This window comes from Nomascus leucogenys, chromosome 21 (assembly GCF_006542625.1).
Source record: "Nomascus leucogenys isolate Asia chromosome 21, Asia_NLE_v1, whole genome shotgun sequence".
Lineage (NCBI taxonomy): Eukaryota > Metazoa > Chordata > Mammalia > Primates > Hylobatidae > Nomascus > Nomascus leucogenys.
In genome coordinates, this window is record NC_044401.1 from 8179799 (window position 1) to 8190398 (window position 10600).

Sequence of the window (10600 nt, forward strand, 5' to 3'; positions counted from 1 at the left end):
CCTCATTTCCATTACCCAAGTAGCTGGTCACATAATTATATCTTAAACCCAGGTGTCCTGTGTGCCCCCAAACCCAGAACACCTTGGCTTCAGGTTTTCCATGTTTGTTACAGAAAAACAAGGAACAAGGGTAACTAACTACATGTCCTCTGCAGCCAAATTGCCATCACTCTCCTAAGCCAGTAGAGAGGTCTGCATTGCTGTTCTGCAGGTAACTGCCTGTCGAATTCTTTCTGGTGGCTGCTCTACGAGTATTTGCCTGGAAGGTACCATCTTCTGTCAGTTACCTGTCTGTCAAAGCTGCTACTTCCTTCCCCAGGGTGTTTTCTGTACAAGCTGCCACTTCTCCTGACCAGTAAAAAGTATCTACTGGGCCAAATATCTTCTCCCCCTCACCCCACCAAGAGCACGGAGGACCTGCTTGATCAGACTTGCAGAGATCCTAGGAGCAAAAGGATTCATCTGGCAGATGAAGAAGAAGCAGACTCAGGACAGCCAATTCAGACAACATCCCAGGGGAGGGGGGAAAAATCAAGAGACATATTCTAAGACGAAACCTAAGATGGAGGTTGCTTTCACCACTAGCTGCAAAGTCTGACACCAGCTATGCCACAAAGCCATTGGCTGCAAAGTCTGACACTAGCCAAGCCACAAAGCCTGGTTTCTCTTGTGGGGCTGCTGCTGAGCCATTCAGAATCTCCTAGCTGTAGTCCCAGTTTTAAATTTGAGTCTCTTAATGGCAAATCTTATAAAGACCCTCGCCTACCCCTTACACTTTGTTAGCTATAAAAGAAACAGTTTTCCCAAGCTAGAAGAGCTCTGCTTTGCGGGAAAGCTTGCTTCGTTTCTTTTTCATGAAAAACTCGAGTTTTGGACTCGGCAGACCTGCAATGAAATCTTGGCTCTGCCATTTACCAGCTGTGAGACTAGAACAAGTCCCTACAATTATTTAAGCTTCAGCTTCCTTATCTGTGGAATAGGATAATAATAATGCCCGTTTTCACAGGACTGCTGGGGGATTGCAGGGAAAATGCTTGGAGTGCTTTAACACAAGGCCTGGCACACAGTAGGTGCTCACTAAATGGCAGTTACATTCTCTCCATTGCTGGAAGAGCAGCAGAGGCAGGTAGTTCTGCCTCTTTGGCACTGACAAGCCGACCTCAGTTTGCGCTCCAGGTCCACCGTTAATTCCCTAAGCAATGGGGTGAAAGGCTGCACCGGGAGGTTTGCATCTCCCATGCCAAGTGAGAATAATAATTCTTCCCTCACACAATGAAGGGTACCTGCTGCTTGTGTGTGCTCCTTCTCTTGGGAGGGAGGCTCGCCACATAAACACAAGGCTTCATTTTTAAAATCCGGAACACAAATTAACCCCATCACAATACCACCTTCGGGCAACCTGTTCAATTCTTTTCACCCACACTCAAGACCTATATGGTGTGTCAGTGACAAAGGGACTGGTTGCCAATGCAAAACCCACCTATAGAAAGCCTCCTTGTTGTTCCTCTTTGGGGAGGAGAGCTGAGCTCCCCCACCCCCCTTCTCCCATTGTTGAAGACCACCCAGTGAAACTTGCTGGCAAGCTGCCACCGTCCAGACAGGCAAAGCCAGGCCTAACCTCCCAGCCTCCAGCTCTGCAACAGAAGCCTATAGAATGAAAAGCACCTGACTGTGGGGCCTTCGCAGATGGCAGACCACCAAAACTCTGAAGGCAGGGTTGTAGGTGATTATTTCAGAAGTCTGTACATTGGAGGATCCATTAGACTCTTGGCTATAATACAGCAGATTCATAGATAACTTGTTCACTACAAAACATCCATTCATAATGACAGAGGTAAACAGCTGTGAATTTCCATGATTTGATGTGGTCTCACTTGCAAAAGAGGGCACTGTGTTGACTGATTGCATTTTTAAGTCTCTCTCACTTGGGCACAGCTATGTAAGAAGGAAGAGCTCCCCTCACACCACTGTGAAATGATAGTCTTAAGACCGAAAACAGAAAGACAGTCAAGTGGGAAAGATGGATTTCCGAAATCTTTAAGAGCAGCCTCTGCTTTCATAGAAAAACTAATAAACCCAGAACTCCCCAGTTTTCCCCTCCAATTAACTGTGACCCACACCTAATAAACCTGCTAGGATTGTAATATTAGGTAAGCTCAGACTAGTAAAGGCACTTGGCTGGGAGTAATCTGGAAAAATATTGGCAGAGCCAGGGAAGGTGGGGGAGGGCTCTCTTCCAAAGTCCAATTCCAACCTAGACTTGGTGGTGGGGGCTCCAAGGCCTCCACGACCAGCCAGTTCCACAGGCTCCGCTTTCCTCACCTGTAGCTCTCATCCTGTGGGCTATTTTCCTCTCAGCAGTCAAGGAAGTTTCTGGGCAACTTGAGAGCCCGGCAACTTTCACGTCCTTAAAATAAATGTCCCCTCACTTGGTACTCTGGGAATGATTTCAGAGCCACAGACGGTAAAACAAATGGCAAATGGAATTGAAAGGCAAAAAGCTGAATTCAGGCATGTATTTCTAGGATTCTCAGCTAAAATCTCATGTAGATGAAAATTTTAAAAAATCACACACTTCTCCTTTTCTCCCCAAAAGCTACTCAATAATTGGTTTTAGGAACTTAAGACCCCGATTTCTGCGCTTTTGCACAATTAATGCAGATACCAGGTTTTAACTTTCCAAAAAGTATTTTAAAAAAACTATTCTGAATGTGAAATGTTGTGTCTCCAGCATACTTAGACCTACCATTCACTGAGGAAAATGAGTTTTAAGGAAGAAAATAATGAACAGCACATACAAGGAGAGATAAAAGAACACTTTGGTACTACTGGTCCCATCTCTGCTTTTAAGACTCTGCCTGAGATTGCAACTCCTCTCTCTCTCTCAAGAAGTCCTCTCACTCTCCCATCTCCCATCTCTCTTTTTTTTTTTTTTTTTTTGAGATAGGGTCTCACTCTGTCACCCAGGCTGGAGTGCAGTGGCACCATCTCAGCTCACTACAACTTCGACCTCCTGGGCTCAAGAGATCCTCCTGCCTCAGCCTCCCAAGGAGCTGGGATTACAGGCACATGCCACCACACCCGGCTAATTTTTGTTTGTTTGTCTGTTTGTTTGTGTGTAGAGACAGAGTTTTGCCATGTTGCCCAGGCTGGCCTGGAACTCCTGGGTTCAAGCAGTCTTCCCACCTTGGCCTCCCAAAGTGTTGGGATTACAGGCATGAGCCACCTCACCAAGCCAAGAAGTCTTTCTTAATGGACCCATTCCAAGCACTTCAACCCTAGAGTTTGCATTGCAGTGCTCTGTGTTTCCCTTCAGGTCAGTAATAGGATTCTGGATGGCGCATGGGCTCTGGTATTAACTCCTGCCAGCCCACGCCTGATGCCAGGCACACAGCAAGCACTCAATAAAAGCTTGTTGAAAGAATGAAGGTGCCAACCTCCAAATACTTCACCACCTTCATCTTGTCCAATACTGTCCAAACTCACTTTGGAGAAGAATAAACATTCTTTGCTCTACTTTCCACTGCTTAGCTTCGGGTAATTTTTCTTCAACCCTACCCACCCTACCCATATTATGCACTTTCCTGTTGCTAACCAGGAGAACGGGTTGAGACTTTCCTCACATTTTCTCTGACAACTGAATTAGGTTAACTGTGTGTTTCTGCTCTGATTTCCTCTTACTGCCCAATAATCCTGTCCCAAACATCAAAGGCCTTCTTTGAAGAGAAGGCCAAATTCACCATTAGGAAAAGAGAAATTATTTCCTAACTTTATTTCAGAAGATGGGAAGAAGCACAATCCCGCTGATTTTTGTGAGATAAACATTGCCCAGTACATCAGACCACAAGGCATTTGCTGTGATACCACTGACAGAGACATAAACACATGGCTTTCCTCACCCAAACCTACAAGGGACTTTTTCACAGCAAGCTTGGACTCCAAATCCCATAGTAAACGGTTTGTACCTAACATGTCTGACAGAGCTTGCCACAGAGCAAGGGGGTTCACATAGCCATCACAGGTTTTGACTAAAAGAGCATATGAACCGAACTAGAACTAACTTGAAGTTTAGTCCAGATTCCACTCAAAGTTGGACTCCCAAAACTTGAGGATGAGAAAAACTATCTCTAAGTGGTAACACAAAACATGAACAAATGGCTGACCTAATAGGCCAGAGCTATCAGACTGAACAGAAAACCTCACCTATTTCTTCTACTTTCGAGCTGCTACCCTCAGACGGTATAAATGTTGACAAGACTTCATGGGTCATGGGTTCCAGGAAGCTTGTTCTGAAACTGAGGAAAAAGAGAATTATCTAATCTTTTGAACAAAATAAACAGTTCTGAAGTATTTGCTTTTTACAAGGTGCATTGCTATAAACCATAGTAAGTCCTTATCAATACATTTTATAAATAAGAAAACAGTAGAAAAGTGATTTTTCTAAGACCATAGGCCTCCTGAAATGTCCAGTTTCCCAGCTCCCTGCTGAAATGAACAACGGATTAAGAACAATGATTACACTTTACAAAACCATTACCTTTATGTTCGGCAGTCAATTTTCATCAATAGTCACCAAATATTTCTTAAGAACACATTATCAACAGGCCTCATATAAAATTAGTCAGGCTTACATGGAAGGGATTTGGGGTGATAAGACAGAGGGCAAGGAATGAACTCAGCAAAAATCAAGGGTCAGCTGCTAGATTGGAAAGTATTACTGAAGTAATACCATCATGAGGTAGGACAGAGCTACACAGCAGAGCTTTAAGAAATTAGGGTTTTAAACTTGGGTTGTTTTAAAGCTGGGTGGTGACTTGATTATAGAACTCATGGAGAATGGGTGGGATGGTCATAGGTTGGCACTGGGGGCCCAGCCACGTGCCAGCAACAATTGTCAAGGGCATCAACAAGTGTGGTGGTGGCAGGAATGAAAAAGATGGTGGAGTAATGAAAGGAAGGGCAGGAAAGAGCAGGCAAACTTGGGGAAGTTGTCTAACTGGGTGGCAGTAGAGATGTAGGAATAGATTATTAGTTCAGTGGTTTGAGCCAGTGTGAATGGAGTTCACAGGCAGAGCTTAGATTCCAACCCCAGTTTCCTAACCCTCCTAAAGGCAGTGCCATTTGAGATGGATCCTCTAAACCTTCCTTCCTGCCTTCCACCTCCTCTTCTGTATCCGTTACCAACCCTGAGGGCTCCAATGAAGCAAAACCTTCTTTAGGCAAGCTTTTCATAAACACGGGTTTATAGATTAAAAACAAACACCCTCTCCCATCCCACCCCCTAACCCCAAATATTTGAGTCAACCTCATAAATTAAGAAAATGTTACATGTTAAGGCTCCATGTGGGAGCACACTTAGGATTTGGGTCTTTCCAACCAACAGCAAAGTAGTTGGCTACATCTGTTCTCTGAGAGTCTTTAGTCAAAAATGTAGAGACACTTCAGGGCTGTCTAATGACAGAAGTTTATACTCTTATCACAACTATGTAAAAAGTATGCATGCACATGATGAGCAATACAAGTCCATAGGATTGTGGATAATTTTAAAAACATTTTCTTAACTAGACGTAGATGCTTGTGCAATAAATAAAAACTGAGGAAGAACCATCCTTTGACTAATAAAGGTTACTGTCCTGGGACAAGGAAGCTTTCAGCCTGGTGCCTGATGCACTAAAAATGTTTGCTGAATTGAAGTATGGAGATGATAAGAAGTTACATATGTTAGAGTAAAGAGATTTTTCTAAATGGAACATATTATTTTCTTTCCTCTCCCTCTCAAATTTCGATTCTTTTCTCCTGTCTCATATTTTCCCAGATAGCAAGAGGGCTTAGAGTTTGGAGGAAAGAAAGCAACTTCCAAATATATAATATCTTTTGGTGCCAAGTTAATATTTTCTTATTCAGAGGCCACAAGGTGTTGGACAGCAATTATTTGGTGCACCTGAGTTTTCTGTTGTAGTTTGAAAGACACAGAGATAAACCCTAATTCATTAACCACATCAGTGGCTTTGCCGAAATTTGAACCCAGACCCCCTAAGGCACATGGAACACTATGACACATCAGGCTCACTTCTTGCTCTCCTTTTTCAAACCGTGGGGGGTCCATGTGAAAGTCAACTGAATTATTTCATGGGTAAAATCTCTTATTCATTCTTAGGGCATGGAAACCATATTGTTGAAGAGAGCCGGGATCCCAAACACTTGAAAAAGCACTTCAAAGAAGGGAAAATCTCTGGACCCATTTGGAGGGTGGAAAGGAACATAAATCACACTGCTTATCAAGAGTTGGCTCACCAATTAACAGCTAAGCAGAGTCCTCTCTATTTTTTCCCCACATCCTCCCTCTCCAGTTGTAGTCAAAGAACCACCCATTCTGGCTTCTAGCAACCTCTTTTCCCAAGTAAAGCCAGTGGCCTATGGCGTGGGGGACAATTGCTTCCTAGCGAATGTCGCTTGCAGTGCTGCCCTTCTGAAGTACCTCGAAAGAGGATAAAAGAGACAGTGTCTGAGGTCTCAATCCTCAGGCTTCATAGGTGTGTAGACACCCTCCAGCCTCCTCAAGGCCCAAATTCTGAGTGATAAATCTATACAGGGGAGGGCAGTGTCAGCAAAGTGGCCCAATGAGGCAACTCTTCTTTCTTTCATTTTACCTCTTTGCATAAACTTACTGGAAAAACTCATATAGCAGGAAAATAGTAACTCTACTGCTGTTTCTGCCCAGCCTCTGTCCCACTGACCCCAAGGTGCTTCCAGATTACCATGAGAAGCTTCTGGGTCTCAATTATGAGACCATTAAAAAGTACCAATTATAAGACCTCAGAAATGTTTCTGGGAAACCTGTTACACACCTCAAAATGGCTGACCTCTTGCCTCAGATTTACTTTAAGTTCAGAAAACAGGTCACCCAGATGTATGGGCATCCTAGCCCCCACACGCAGCCCAACAAGACTGTGGTTTAATATTTTCCATGCTGCCCTTGAGAAAACGAAGATTGATTTATTGGCTGTAACCAAAGGGATGAAAAAAACCATCACAGAGCTGGGCTGCCTGTTTAAGACTCAGTCGTGGAATAAATCAGAAATGTTTGCACACTGAAGAAGTTTTAAAATGACATTCATCCAATGGTCAATGTGTACAGAGTTCTGGACAACAAAGAACTAGGTGACAAATGTGTGCTGGGCACAGTGCATCTGCAGGTGGCACAAGGGCCTGAAACCAAAATATAATCTTCACTCAGTCCACTCAAAGAGGTAACTCCGGGTCAAAAACTTATGCGAACCCATTTGAACTTGCAGAGAAGGGATGAGGGGAGCAGCAGAACACCCCACCACACCCAAAAAGTGCCTGTTTGGGATTGCTGGTGTGTGGTTTCGGTATTCTTAGCTCTACTGCCACATCTCTGGAGGAGCACAACTCTGTTCCAAGCAACTCTGGCACTGCCATCCCCATCCCCAAAACAAAACTCAACCAAACAGATCCCCAAGGCTCCATTAACTCCTTCAGGTCTGCCTGCCTCTCATCCCTCAGCATTCTCCCATCACCTGGAAAACCAAATTAATACTGAGCATCCTGAAAGTCAAGCAGGCCCTTCCATACCCCCGATGAAAATTCTCCCTGGGTTCCCTGCCCTCCCCACAGCCCAGCCCCACTGGTTCCAGAGATTCATTTCCCACACCTTCTCACAGTTACATCAACAAAAACCCCAGGAGCACAACCCCAGGAGGACGCTGCTGGCGCGAACACACACACACACACACACACGTGCACACACGTACACGCACACACGAACTCACACACACACACACACACACCTCTCTCACACACACACACCTCTCTCACCGTTGCCCCAGCCCCTCAGACACCTCGGGCCACTCGGCTTCAGCCTGGCCCCTCTGCGCCAACAGCTAGGGATGCTTCCCTCAAGCTGCATCGCTCCCTGTCCGCTGAGTCCCTCATTTTAGTGTTTTTCCTTTAGAAGACGCCAACTATGAAAAACCCTCACCCTCCGAAGAGGCCGAGTGCGTGTTGTGTGACTCCACGCATTTGCCGCCACGCCTCGGGTTCCCCCCACGGCCTGGCGCAAGGGGCCGGGACGCTGGTGTCAATCTTCGGGGGAAGTTTGGGAGGCTAGCCGGGTCCTTCTTCCACCCGAGAAGCTTCCGGGAACCGCGAAGGCGAAACCACCATCGCCCGTCCAGACCGCTGCGGCAGGGAACGAGATGCGGCGCCCCTGGGCCCGGCAGCGGCTGCAGCCCCCGGGACCCCCGCCGCCCGCCTCGCCCCAACTTCTCCACCCGGCGCCTGGCGCGCCCGGCGCTCCCAGCCCCGGGCGCCCGGCGGAGCGCTGGGACCCGGCTCCCGCCGCCGGCACGTCCCCCGGTAGCCACTCGCTGGCGCTGCCTCGGCCAGCGGCCGCCTCCCGCCCCCTCCTCTCCCCGAACCAACAATAAACACAACTTTTATGAAAAGAAAACAAACTTCAGCGACGTGACTCACCTCTGCTGCAGCCGGCGCCTGGGGAGGGCGAGCCCGGGCCCGGGGGCCAGCGTGGTGGGCGCAGAGGGAGCCACACAGCGCCGCGCCGCACGGACGCACAACACGCACGGTGACACCAGGGACACACAACACGGGCGAGCGGCCGCGGCTGGAGCAACAAAGGAGCCGCGGACGGAGAAGTTGCCGGCCGGAGAGGGAGGGCGCGTGCGGGCGCGTGTGGCTGTGGCGGGCGTGAGGGTGTGCGCGTCGTGTGTGCGCGAGTGTGTCTCTTCTATGTGTGTTTGTGTGTGCGTGTGTGTGTGTCTGTGTGTGTGTCTGTGCGCGCACGGCGACTGACACCAGCGGGCCGGGGTTCAGGGTCCCCGCGGCGGGAAGCGGCGGCCGCGGCGGCGGCAGCAGGAGGACAAGGCAGGGGACGCCGCGCCCAGCGCACCCGGTCCCTCCATATGGAAGAAGCTTTTTGGATGACTGAACTCGCAAACAATTCCTTCTTTTGCTTCTCCTGCTTAGGAGCCTCCCATTACCGCGCGAGGAGGAGGAGGGGGGAGTGGAGGAGGCGGGGAGGAGGGGGAGGAGCAAAATGGAGCAAAGAAAAAGTCTTGGAAAGGAAGCTGGAAAAAAAAGTCTCCCAAACTCTAGGGCAGTTTTCCCGTTAACACCCACTTTTTGCTGTGCCTCAGATCCGCGCTCTCCTCCGACTTCTTTTTCTTTCCCATACCAAAAGCACCATCTTCTCCTTTTCCCCGAACCCAGGGGCTCCCCTGAAGCCCCCACATTCTCTTTAGCTTCACCTCTCACCCTTGCTTTTCCATGTACAATCCTTCCCTCCTTTCGCCCAGTCTCTCCAAGACTTTCCTGACACCCACCTCTCAATGGTCTTCTTCTGCAAGACAAACTGTTGGATAAATCATTAAAAGCAAACTCATCAGAAAATGGGACAGCGGCGGTGGAGAAAATGATAAGGAAACCAGTCTCAGGGAAGTCTTAACGCAGCCTCCCCCGACCCCCTCGGTCGGTTGGGGAGGGTTTGCCGCGTCCTCCATTGACAGCGCCCTGACCTCCATTCATCATCCCAGGATGGAGCAGCGAGGAGTGGGGAGGGAGAGCTGGGGCTGGGGTTGGGGGCATGGGTAGGGGGTGCTAGTGGCCACGGAAAAGTTAGTTACCTACGCGTGTGTATGTGTACGCGCACGCGCGCGTGTGTGTTGGTCAGAAAACATTCAGAGCAGTGACTCTCAAACTTGAGCTGTAGCAGGACTCCCTGGAAGGCTTGCTAAATCCCTTTGCTGGGCCCCACCTCCAGAGTTTCTGATTCAGTAGGTGGACCTGGGAATTTGCATTTCAAATAGGTTCCCAGGTGATGCTGATGCTGCTGGTCAGGGGCCACGTTTTAAAAACTACTTTTCCAGGGCAGTGAGAAGGCAAATGCTGAGTTGGTGGCAAATTGGATTCCCTTCTTATTCTTTAGGAATGAAACACAGGTTGTGAACGGTCATCCATTCTATATCTTCATTGCAGCTGAGAAAACCAAGACCCAGCAGGGCTAAGCCATTTGTTTAAAGTGAACTGGGAGTTTGTGCCAAGGTGGTGAGGAAGCTGTCCTGGAAATAAGACAGGCAGGCTAGTAGTAGGGTGAATGGTGGTGCTGCCTTCCCTGTGTGGCGGGACAGCTGCACTGGGAGTCAGGAAGCCACTGTGACTTTGAAACAGTCACTTAACCTTTCTGGGCCTCTGGGGGTTTTGTGTATCTCTGTGTGTGTTTTTTTGTTTGTTTGTTTGTTTGTTTTTTGACAGAGTCTCACTCTGTCGCCCAGGCTGGAGTGTAGTGGTGCAATCTCTGCTCACTGAAACGTCTGCCTCCTGAATTCAAGAGATTCTCCAGCGTCAGCCTCCCAAGTAGCTGGGATTACAAGCACCTGCCACCATGCCCAGCTAATTTTTGTATTTTTAGTAGAGACGGGGTTTCATCATGTTGTCCAGGCTGGTCTTGAACACCTAGCCTCAGGTGATCTGCCCACCTTGGCCTCCCAAAGTGCTAAAATTACAGGCGTGAGCCACGTCACCGGCCCCGTTTTGTTTTTTATTGATTTGTTTCTTGTCAGTA

General features: G+C 48.0%; 1 protein-coding gene across 2 annotated transcripts in view; it reads right to left on the reverse strand.

The window, feature by feature from the left end:
* The window catches only part of BOC (BOC cell adhesion associated, oncogene regulated), a 74976-nt gene extending 66249 nt beyond the window's left edge, over positions 1 to 8727 (reverse strand). The window contains exons 1-2 of one of the 2 annotated variants that reach the window (XM_003261820.4): positions 8497 to 8727; positions 4204 to 4295 (exon numbers count right to left, since the gene is read on the reverse strand). The gene's annotated coding sequence lies outside the window, so the exon portion shown is untranslated. Of the gene's footprint in view, positions 1 to 4203; positions 4296 to 8002; positions 8422 to 8496 lie in introns of those variants that run through there. The other variant, XM_030801736.1, reaches the window with a different exon arrangement.
* Between the last annotated feature and the right edge of the window lie 1873 nt (positions 8728 to 10600).